The sequence below is a fragment of the Solanum lycopersicum genome, chromosome 2, assembly GCF_036512215.1.
Source record: "Solanum lycopersicum chromosome 2, SLM_r2.1".
NCBI classification, from domain to species: domain Eukaryota; kingdom Viridiplantae; phylum Streptophyta; class Magnoliopsida; order Solanales; family Solanaceae; genus Solanum; species Solanum lycopersicum.
Window position 1 is genome coordinate 57,714,090 of NC_090801.1, and position 13,226 is coordinate 57,727,315.

Sequence of the window (13,226 nt, forward strand, 5' to 3'; positions counted from 1 at the left end):
CTTAATTAAGCTAATTATTTTGAATAACTCCTAAATTAAGATACAGTATTATTTTGTTAAATCAATGTGTCCATATTCATGTCGACGTCATACTTTTTTGGATAGCATAAACAATTAGCAATTAGTGAAACTATTCATAACGTTATCTTTGATTATTTTTTTCTAGAGTCATGAAAATTAAGTCATCACTATTACATCATTAATAGTGTATATATATATATATAAGATCACAAAATAGAGTAATAATTTGAAAGAAGGAATAGCAAAAAAGATACTTTTATATAAATATCTAAATAGTCAGATAAATTTATTGTGTAAACTTTTGTCTTTTTAAATAATAATAATAAAGAATCACCTAGATTACAAAAGGACCTCTCTGAGTAAGAAAATTTTTTATACTTAAAACTATAATAGTCAATTAAAAGGGAAAGTAGGACATATATACCTTACTCCTTGATGTATATAAAGAAAACAAGATCTAGATAATTAATCGGCCTAACATCAAAACTAAAAATAAAAAATATGAAGAAATTTGAGTTATTATCCTACCGCTATTTCTATAAATAATTTAAAATAAGAAATTAAATTGTACAATAATCTTGAAATGTGTTAGATAATATCTTTCCTCAGTATTTGAATCTGTATATCATGCCCATGGACAGTGGACTCAGTAATCTGTGATCACATTGATTAGGTTAGGAATGATAGGCTACTGATAATAATATTTTATCTTTTTATTTTTTTTAATTTTTAATTCGATATCTGATATTTATTTTTTTAGATCAATTTATTTATTTTTAGCGCAAAAGTCTTATCTTACGTTTTGTTGAGTATACACCGCGTCTCATTTTTTAATTTTGCATTCCATTAAATTAATCAAATTTTTTTTTTATGTGAGCTAATTTACAATGTCAATCTCAAAGTTCCAATAAAGAAAGAAAGTTGCAGAGCTTCTATCTAAAACAAACACTTCATTTTATAATAATAAAGAGATAAAATTATATATATCGTACCCTTTCCTATCATATTTATGAAATTATATTTAATTTGTGGTAAATTATTTTTTTTTCTAATATATTAAACTGTAGGCATAAAAAAAAAATATTTTTTAAAATCACATGGGTGTTTGAATAGAGAGAATCAAAATTTAATGCGTGATCATGGAACTGAAATCAAGAATATTTTTCGGGTTTCTTATTGTCTACTTATTTTGCACATGACCAATTCACGATCATTTAGCTCCCTTAATTTAATGATTCTTTTTCATTTAAACAAAAATAAAAATGGGGCTTACAAATTAAAAAAAAAGATGATAATTTTCACATACAGTAAATAAAAAATTTATATTTATATGCTATAACGAATTTTGCATAATTGTGCTCCATAATAAACATAGAAACTTTATAATTCGCTATACATATACAGTTGAAGAGAATTGTATAAAACGAAGTGTATAAAATGAGAAGAGAAAGACACTTGGGCAGAGAATTGTATAAACGAAGTGTATAAAACGAATTGTATGATTATAAGTGTATAGAACGATTATATACAATCTGAATTTGTATAAAATGAGAAAGAGAAAGATAAAAGAGACTTGGACAGGGAATATACAATTGAACCGAATTGTATAAGACGAGAAAGAGAGAAATTAGATACCATTTGAATTTGTATAAAACGGGAAAGAGAGAAAGGCAAAAGAAACTAGGAAGGAGAGTATTTTTATTGTATAATTATAAGTGTATAGGACGAAAATATATGTACTTGCATGTGTATATACAATTTTCTCAGCTTTATACAAACAGAAACGCAATTTATACATTTCGCTTCTGTTTGTATAAGTGAGAAAGGCGAGGGTTGTGAGCGAGATCTCGAAGAGGGGAGAAAAAGAAACAAAAATATATGTATTTATACAATTTTCTCTGCTTTATACAAATAGAAACAATTTTTATACACTTGTGTTTGTATAGAAAGTGAGGAAGCGAGCGAGAGATTGGAGCAAGAATGGAAGAGTGGCGAGCGAGATTTTTGAGAGAGAGGCGAGTGACAAATTTTGGCAAATGTTTGCTATGGAGCACAATTAAATCAAACCCTAGCTACTCTATTTATTTTAGGTTATTAGTTTGCTATTATATACAATTATCCCTTAATAAAAGTAGTATTTGTTCGATCCTTTCTTTAGTCTTTAAGAAATTATTATTATTATTTAACAGCTGAAACCCTAAATCTATAACATATAAACTTTATTTTTTCGTAAAACCCTATAGTATAGAAATTTTATGATGGTATTATTTTCAACTAAAAAAAATAGTTATTTGTTAACTTTACCCTATACTTTAATTAAAATAAGTTAAAGTACAATTTCCAGCCAATAAAATACCTTAATCGGTTGATAGAGTTCTTTATTATATACGACGCACTATATACACACTCGAGCCCATGTCTTAATTTATCGAAAATTAATATTCTCAGCTATAATATAATTGTTGTGCCTTAATTTAAGGAGAGTGATGAAATATAGCCATGAGAAGGTAATTAAATGAATATCACGAAGCATTTAGATCGTGGATCAAATGAAGGTGTTTTTAAAATAGTGATATTTGTAGACAAAAAGTTACGTAACAATGCCCAATTGGATGACTTTTTCTAATCATCTGACTTTCTTCAAGTTGGCAGTTAATTTAAATACTACTCTATTAAATAATATTATATAATATAATATAATACATAGTGTAACAAATCGAGCTACTTGTATTACTAATTATTATTCAATTCAAATCATGATTTGAAACTTCCTATTGCTTTCCTTCTCCTTCTTTACACTACCCTAATTCTTTATTTCAAAGTTTTGACTTTGTTAAAACATATTATGTTAGTCAAATTTTAAGATTTAATTCGTTTCATGTTTATTTGAAATTTTACACGTTCTTTAAAAAATAATTATATGAATTATTGTATAGTTTTAAATATGAGAAAATAATTTGAAAAAAAAATATATTATTTTTTAATTATATTTTTTTTATTTATCAAAAATAAAAAATATATATATTTTTAATATAGTGAATTAATAAGTAAAAGTGAACTGAGAAAGAAACATATTAATTAATTTGTTGTAGCGGCCATGTGTAGGCCAAGCTTTTCCTTATTATCATCACTAACTAATTTGTACAAAAGCCTGTTTGTCTAACTTTTGGGTGCACAATTGTAATAAACATCTTTATTTCATTGGTGTCCAATAAAAAGGAGACAATGTCAATGATCAAATCTAATTTATGGTGTCACAAATATAGATGAGAACTTTTTGCATAATGGTAGTTCATATACATAGTATGTTATTAGAGTTTTTTTGAAGTTATTTCAGGAAATTGATGATTATAAATTTTTCGTTGTTCTATACTTTCTTCGTTTTTATTAATATAAATGGACCAAATAAACTTAAACATAATAATATTATTGAAGATAATTTAGACCGAATGAAAAATCTGATACACCATGACGTTTATACACTAAAACAATAAAGATATCAAATGATTATTTATATAGTACGATAATTAGTTACAAATTTTCGTAGTTGAATAAAGGTGTTAAAAAATTGTTGCCAATCATTATTGTCGTTATTTTAAGATTTAAAAAAATTATTAGATTGTATAAAGTAAAGTCGAAGATGATCATCAGACCGCGTAGTAAGGAAATTAAAAATAAGAAAAAAATCTTTATAGGAGTATGTAAAGTAAAATTAATATGATCCCTTAATCCAAAATATTAAACTAGTATATTCAAGCGTAGTAATGCAACTCATATTTTTAAAGTATATTTTTTTTTCTTCAAATAATTATGATTTAATATGTTTACACGCAAGAGGGACGGATCTGGCCTATTGGATACTTGTTGTTAGAAACCTAATAACTTTCACGAAGATCCTATATTTATATTGAGAAATCTATTAAATATATAACAAATATTTGTTCAAAACTAAATAATAAAGTACGATGTCTTTTGCTGGAATTTCATTTATATGTTATTATTAATGTTGTTATAGTCTTTTGGTCTAGCGAACAAGTAAAAATGGAATTTGCTTAAGCTATATTACCCTCCTAAATAATGGTTCAATTCTCCCTTACACTTAGTAAGGTTTTTTTTCCCATTATTTTAAATTATTGAAAATTCATAATAATGGCGAACTCACATCTCTGTACTTAGTAAGTAGTAATTTTTTTGTTAAAAAAAATAATACTTTTCATTTTAAAAGAATACCTGATTTAGCAAAAAAAGGGAAAATATCAAGTTGGGCCCATTAAACAAGTGACAAACTAAGCAAAGTATTGGAGTCATCACGTACATAATTTGTGGCTATAATTAGCAGCTCTATACTTTTTCAGTTGATAAAAATGACTAGAGTTGTCAACATTGAAAGGCCCACCTCAACTTATACGGGCTTTAATATTTGATGTGTCACTTAGGCCCACCACTTTAATGTCTAGTTCAATCCAATATCAGATAGGTTCTTTGTGTATCATTTATCCCTCTTTAGTTTGTAATTATAATAATTCTTTAAAAGTAATATAAATTAAAAATATTAATATGTAGTTCAGATACATTAAAGAGTAGCTCGAATGTATTATAATATAAACCGGATACATAATATGTAGCTCGGATATATAAAAAATTAGCTCTGATACATCAAGCTATAGCCTGCGTGAATTGTTGAGTTGATATTCTGTTTTATTTTGAAGTAATTCGCACAAAAATATTGCATATTCTCTATCAACGAATGCGTATATGCTAAAGCACAAATCCTTCCAGGAGATCACAAGTATATATTACTTTCACTTTTCTACTTGCACTCATGCTCCAAAGAGACCATATTGATTTATTTATTTTAATCGGTTATGTTTCTATTAATTATATATTTTATCACTGATGATGAAAATATATATTTAATACTTTCTCTGTCTCAATTTATATGTCATAGTTATTTCGACTTCAAGAGCCAAACTTGTTGTTTAAAACAAGAACCAACAAATTAATTCCTAGACAATAGTCAATTAAAACAAAGATATTTTTATCTACTTAAGTGTAAGATCATAAGACTAGAGATTTGTATTTGAAGGACCATATATTAAAGAGTATAAATTAGGCAAATGACATACTAAAAATGATAAATTACGTTTTATCCCTATGACTTCACTATTTACCAAAAATCCCTTATTTTTAAGAATTCCTGATACTTTATAAAACAGAAATGATACTTAAATTTAAATGAATATAAATGACTGAATTTATTTTTATATAACTGTTATAGCTAAAATCAAGGGTAACTGATTTCCCTTTTCTAACTAATTGACCGTGTTAATTGCTTCAGAAATTAGTACATTAAATAATCATTTAATTTTTATATTTTCCTTCCCTTTATTCGTGAAAAATGCTTCCACTTTACTACACTCAATTTTATTCAATTTAAAAGTTTTAAAATAGTCATTCAAAATCAGAAAAAAAAAAATACTATTCTGCGTTAAAAAATCTCTGAAAGGCCATTTGTGATTTTTCAAATATAAATATTTCGATCTTGTTACGACATTCTGGAATATGGGAAAGTGATGTTTTGTACGAGCGATATAAAAGTGATGGAATAGTGGTTGGTGAAAATATTTCGTTCATGAATCTTATTTCAACAATTGCGGCTGAATTGGGTATTGACGATTCGAAAAAAAATATAGATATTAGATATGTTGTTGAAGGAAATTCGTCTCCATTGTGTATTCGAAATGATATGGGTGTAAAATTGTATGTAGAAATTAAGAAACATGAGGTTGGGTTCGGAACTTATCCTTTATGCATTGATACTTCAGATAAAGGTGTTGAAGAGATAATAAATTTCGATGCAACAACAGGTGTCATCATGTGTGTTGAGGGTGAAAAAAACGACGCAAAGGCTCTCAATATTGTTGAATCATCAATTGATTATGAATGTTACATACCGGATATGGATAATGATAAGTATATATCAGACACAAATAATTCATTTGTGGAAGAGAATCAAATGTATAAGGATAAGTCAACTCTAAAGGTGGTAATGGAAAATTACAAAATAAAGAATGGTTTCAATTTTAAAGTTAAAAGATCTGATAACAAATGGTATGTTTTCATTGAAAGACTTTTTTTTTTGAAAAAATTACTAAAATACACTACTTTAATTTATTTAATTTCATTTATTCTCTACTGGTGTATTTAATTACAAAAATCCCCTTTTTTTCCCAAATGATACTAATTATATTTTATACATTAAAATATTTAAAAGGCAACCTTTACCTTTCCAAGGTAAATCAGATTTACCTTTCCCAAAAAATCACCTTCCCAAATTACCTACTCCCAGGATTTCCGCCTACCCCCTCCACCCCCAGAAAAAAACCTTCTCCTAAATTTTACTCCCAAGATTTCCGCCTACCCCCCCACCCCCAAAAAAAAACCTTCTCCTAAATTTTTCCCACTGATTTCAATTAAAATTTGTGAATCAAAATTGAAATTTAAATTATTGTAAGGATTATTGTTGGAGTCCTTGGCCGTTTTCTACGAGACATAAAAGCCTGATTCTATTGTTGATAATGACCCTTGATTAGTTGAGAGTTTGAAGTATTTGCTGAGGTTGTATAGTTGTTTGGCAAAATAGTTGCTAAGTTTAGTCGATCAGTTGCATGTGAAAAGCTGTTTTAGCGGTCCATTTGGTCAAGCTGAGTGAATATAAGAATTATTATCAATACTCTTCTGAATTTGAGTCCTAAATCAGGTATATCATCATTCATATTACGATTTTTCAATTTTTTCTCATTTTTTTTTGTATTTTTAGTGATGGTATATCATCATCCACATTATTATTTTTCATTTTTTTCCGTTTTTTTTATTTTCCGTGATTATTTTTATGTATATTATTGATTTCATAATCAAATTCTATGTAGATCTGGGTTCTTTATAGTTGAATCAAACCATGGTCATGAAAAAATCAAGCTCTATCAAGAAAAATTCTTCAAAAAATAAAGATGCATCTACATCTAAAGATCCGAAAACCCTAAAAAAGAGGGGTAGGAAGGCGGCACCTCCTATTGTTCGACCAACATTACAAATGGTATGTAATTTGTTTCCCATGTACAATTTTATTTTCAAGTTGTTTATTTAGTGTGTTGATTCTAATTGTTAATTTATATTGTATATGAAATTTTTTTTAGTTAACTATATAAAGCTATATCATCTGATCTTATTTTCTGTGTGTATTGCTTGCAACTCCTTCTATTGAATATGCCCGTATATGATCTTATCCATATTGTATGACTTTATATACATCTTAAAATTTGCATTTATATGACATTCACATTATGGATATGCTTAGTCTTTACTGCCCCACATTCAATCCCAAATAAATTGACGATCTTACAACCATTCTAAAAAAAATTTGTTTTATTTTGTTTAGCATCATCATATTGTATAGCACTCTTATGAGTCATGAAATTTCCTCCATTTGAACAATTCAACATTAATCTTATGTATTATATCTTCAACTATGATTAAGTATTTCATTGTCAATTGGAAACTCTTTCAGAAACAATTACAGATAATTGCATCTTATTGTAGAAAGTAATAAAAGCAAATGTGATATAAAATGTAGGCATAACAAGAAAGAACTTTTCTTAGGAAAAACCTTGGCCAATAGTAATATACTTAATTGCCCACATAATGCTTCTCTCCTCCCCTTCAGTGATGAGAAAACATTGTTGTACTAATTTAAGCTGCCAAAAACACATCATCTCCACAATTAGAATCTTGCAACCCCCACCCATTACGAGGAACTTAACATTAAGCTAAATTTTGTGAATGACCTGTAATTGACGCAAAGAGTACAAATCGAAAGTAGATTTAAATTCTCACAAATACCACAATAGCTCATTTGTTAACGATGCCCTTTGATAAGTATTTGTCGCCGGAGCTCCGATGAGATGATATATTGTAACTAAAATTTAAGTATCAAATTTAAATTGTGAATTTGAGTATCTTTTTATTTGTTGGACATGAAATTTAATGTATCAAATAAACATATTTAAATTTAATTTTTTCGTTTATATATAGATTCAAATAGTATTTTGTAAGTATCATGCGATAGAATGGTTCTTTATTTTCTTTTTACTTATATTTCGTATATATTAAGGTATCAAATAATAGTATATGTGTATAAAAATTTAAGTATCTAATTTAAATTGTGAATTTGAGTATATTTTCATGTGTTGGACATGAAATTTAATGTATCAAAGAAATATATTTTAAATTTAATATTTCGTTTATATATAGTTTCAATTAGTATTTTATAAGTATCATGTTAACATGTTTATTTATATTTTAGTATAAGATGAATTGTTTAAGTATCTTTTTAATCTTATCATGATTTTTGAATAAATTTGTTAGTATGTTTTATCAATTTTATTAAGTATCATTTTTTGGTGCTCATGATAGAAGGATTCTTTGTTTTATTTTTACTTATAGTTCGTATATATTAAGGTATCCAATAATAGTATAGTAATTATTAGTGAAAGTTGTGAAAATGAAATAACAGATGTATGACAGTATGATACACATATACTATTATTCTTTTCTATTTTATTTTGGATCCTTTATTCCACAAATGATCTATCAATTTAGCCTAATACAAATTCTCTTCTTTCTCCAAATGTAATTTTAATCGTTTGCAGAAAAATAAAATATATCGAAGCTGAATATTATTCGTACTCAATAGGCACAACATTTGTACAATGATTTTGTAGGAATAAAATGTACGTGTTGCTGTATCACATTCACATATACTTTTTTCTTTTTATCCTATATTCCTTCCTTCATCGTATGGATTGCGATAACAGCTTAAAATTCGGACTTTTAACCAACCGCGCCTATAAATAATAAGACCGACGATATATATTGGTTGTGTAACAAATTATAATAACGCAGAGTGCAAATAAATTAGAGGGCTAATCCCATTTGGCAGACAGCAAATTCTTATGTTCTTTCATATCTCACTCTTCTATTAAGAAAAAAATAATTATATTTTAATTAAAAATATAAATTAGTATGGCCTTAGAAACTATAAATGAGACCTATCTATTACGGTAGCAATGCTTTAATTTTGCTCTTGTTGAACAAAGATAAAGAGTTGTAGGTGTGATATTGTGATCCTCTGCGTCTACGTGCATTGTTCCAAAATCATATTGCTTGATCAATAACATCTTAAATAACGCTTATGTATATACTTATTTTCTTGTTATATTTAGAAACTAAATCAAGTGAGCACATCAGAATTTGAATGGATTAAAATGAATTGAGTTAATAAATGAATGAGTTATTCAATCGTTCAAAAGTTATTTAAGCTGAATTTAGACAAATTGCAATGCACTAAGTTAATAAATGAGATCATAAATCCAACATACACAACTTTTACTAAGGTCCTAATATCCCTCAACTTATGTCCGAAATCTCAAAAACACACTTATACGTCCTATTATCCATCTGAACTTATTTTATTAATAATTTTCTACCTTTTTTCGGCTTATGTGGCACTATCTTGTAGGCCCAATGTTGATTGACTATTTGTTTCAAGCTAGTGCCACGTAAGCCGAAAATGGGTAGATAATTACTTATAAAATAAGTTCAGGGGTAATAGGACCTTAGTATAGTATAAATGTATCTCTAGGATTTCGAACATAAATTGAGGGGATATTTGTGCATTTTTCCTTTTTTAAAATAATTTTTGTATCTAATAAAACTATATATATATATAACAAAAAAAGGCATATTATTTTGATAAGATTTTTTTTTCCAGGAGCTTCCACTCATTTTATTCACTTGATGACTTAAATCCATAATTATAAAATTGAGAGATTAGGATATTAATCATTTGAGCAACCTCAGCTTGAGTTAATTTGAGTTATATAATGTAATAGATAGATAACTTTTCATGAGCTAATTAATTTGACACCTCTAGTTATATTTACCTATGTTAACTGTAAATATTAATACAATTATTTACTTTTCGATGCTACTTTTGAATAAATGAATTTATAGTCTCTCCCTAAAATTGATATTATAGGCTTAAAGCACACAAACTCATGGCATTGTATGTGTCATGTTTATTAAATTGGGCTCTACTTCCACCGTGTGAATAGTCCTAAAGGATACGCTTGACTATATGTCATATGAACAAATGCATTGATATCTCTCCACTTTCATAAGGACACTTTTTCTAAAAAAAAAAATCAACTAAAATCTTAAAAAAAAAAAAATACAATCCTTTATTAAGTAGGACATCTGATATATCATGGCAGATCGATTTAATACTCGTGCTGTCGAGTCATGTTGTTATTAAATAAACACCCATCTATTTCTTCTATTTTCCTTATCCAAACTGTGGTTGGTTATAGCATTTAATATATCATAATGTACTTTATTTTAATACGAGAATTTTGGAATTTTAACGTGAATGATTAGTTTTATTTTTAAATTATTAATTTTAAAGATATTTTTAATTGACAAATTAAATTTAAATGCATTTTTGATCTGCCACATAGTATAACAAGTGCTTTCAAACTCTTGTAGGATTGTGAAACTCCTAATAAAAGTCAAGAGAAGTGCTTGGAAACAAAGTTTTTAGCGAAAATCATCCTTAAATTATAACTCACACTTAAACTACATCCTTAAAATATCATTTTTAATAGAACGCAATACTAAAGTATTTAAAAATGAACAATTTTCATCCTTCTACTTGAATACCACTAAAATCAAGTCATCTCTTTGTAATTATTATTATTAGATATGTCAAAAATACTATCGTGAATATTTTCAGTAATTGAGTCTTTTAATTTGACAATTATTTTCATTTATTTTTCATGTTGATATTAAAATATTATTAGTTGAAATGATATGCTAGAACCGAAGTTTATTAGTGACTTACACTTCTAATAATATAGAATGAAACTCAAATGTGAGATATGATCAAATATTTTGATCACTTCAATATCATATTGACCTAAAAATTGTTGATCTAAATACAGTTTGACTTTCAAAAAAAGGTAAAAGATAATTAAGCTCCAACTTCTTTTTGTTAATAAATGAGAAAAAGAGCACGTCATGTATGCTTGCACCTTCAAACATTTTTTGTTTCAGTAAGTAATAATGTTATCTAAGATTTTTAATATTTATTTCAGAAACTTCTTGTAGCAAGTAATGAAATTATATAGAAAACTTTTTGTTAATAGTCACATAAACTGCTCATGTTTTTATAGATTCCTTAATTTTTTGACAATATTTATTATAAGGATGAGAATTGTTATCATTCAAATATTTAGAGGATGTTTTTTTTCAAAAAAGATATTTTAAGGATGTACTTTAAATTTAGAGTATAGTTAAAAGAATGTACTTAGAGAGAATTCAAGGTTATATTTCACCCATGTGACAAAGATCATAAATATTAATTGATGTTTTAAGATTATCATGTAGTTAATCGATGAAATCAATAATTTCCATTAAATTTAAAAGTATTTTCAATACTTATATCTTTCTCGAATAGAATAGGAGATACTAAAATGAGAGTTACTCTTTCTAATTTTAAATTCTCTGTTGGTGAAAAATTGAACTTTCCCATGCTAATACCAACTACTAACACTGCTTTGACTGTGTGGGAACATATATATTATATTATAATAAATGATTCATTGCTTTTCTGTTGTGGCATGGAAAACATTCATGGTCTCAAGTGCTTTAAACCATTTTTTACTTTAAAAAACTTTCAAATTCATATCCTTAGAATACATATCTAAATCTTTTTCAAGTTTATAACATTTTAATTCTATGGAACTTACTCCTCAATCCTCATGCGTTGGAGCATACGATTTTTGTGTGATGTAAAATAAAATAAAAATGTCTCACGTTATTATAAGCTCTTAAAACACTACTATAATAATAAAGAAATCCTCTAGGAAAATAAATAGATTTAATAAAAAGTAGGTGCTTGTGAAATCTTTAATAGTCCTTTTCCTAAGTCAATTAATTTCATGTGCTCATTCCCACTGCTGCCCCTTTCCCCTCTTTGTATTTCTCTATTTACTCCCTCTCTCCGTCCATTAAAAGTTTTTATTATTCGATTTTGAGAAAAAATTATGATAATTAAAAGCGAGGAAAAATAGTACATTATGTAAATTAACTTCAAGCGCCACATATCAGTTCCTTTTAATTGTTTTATGAACATGAGGACGCAGTGACATTAGAAAAGAAGATTAAAGTCAAATAAATAAAATGATAATTAAAACTTTGAAAATGTAATGAAACCCCAATTATTATTATTATATTCAAATTATTTTTTCTTAAGATACAGTGATAATGAATGACCAGAAGTAGGTATGCCATTGAGTGAATGGAAACACAAAGTTACGTCTTAACTCATTTTTAACGTGGCCAAATATATTGTAAAGTTTTTTGTTTTTTTTTTGTTGTGAAGAATATAAATATTATAAAGCTTGTCACGTGAGATTTGGACTTTAATTCACACGAACGCGATTCTTCTAATTTCAAAGATCCCGCGTACACTAATGTTGGAGTTGCCACTTTACTGTACTATTTTAAAATACGAATTAATTTTTTTTATTGTTTATTAATAATAGTTGATTGATTTAACGATTTTGATAATGATTTGATTTTTTTAATATTGAGTTACCGATAAGTGGATAGTAAAATAATACATTATATTTATATTGTTTAGTACATAAAGTTCTTTAACTTATAGTTTAGTTTAATAGTTTTATCTTTTATTGTCTTAAACTTTTGATTATTTCACAAGATGTCACTATTTGTTTTTGAGTAATATGTAATATTTGTCAACTCATATGTATAATTCATTTAGTTTGTCACTTTATTTATAAGTGATTTTTCAATCAATTTTTGTGTGTGAGTTTTAATAAATAAATCAATAATGATGAATCAAAATTTTAATGATTTTATAAGGGAAAATGCTCAAGTACCCCTCAACCTATACTTGAAATCTCATAGACACACTTATACTATACTAAGGTTCTATTACCTCCATGAACTTATTTTATAAGTAATTTTTAACCCCTTTTTAGCTTACGTGGCAATAGTTTGAGAAAAAAGTCAACCAACGTTGGGCCCACAAGATAGTGCCACGTTGACTGAAAAGGGGTAGAAAA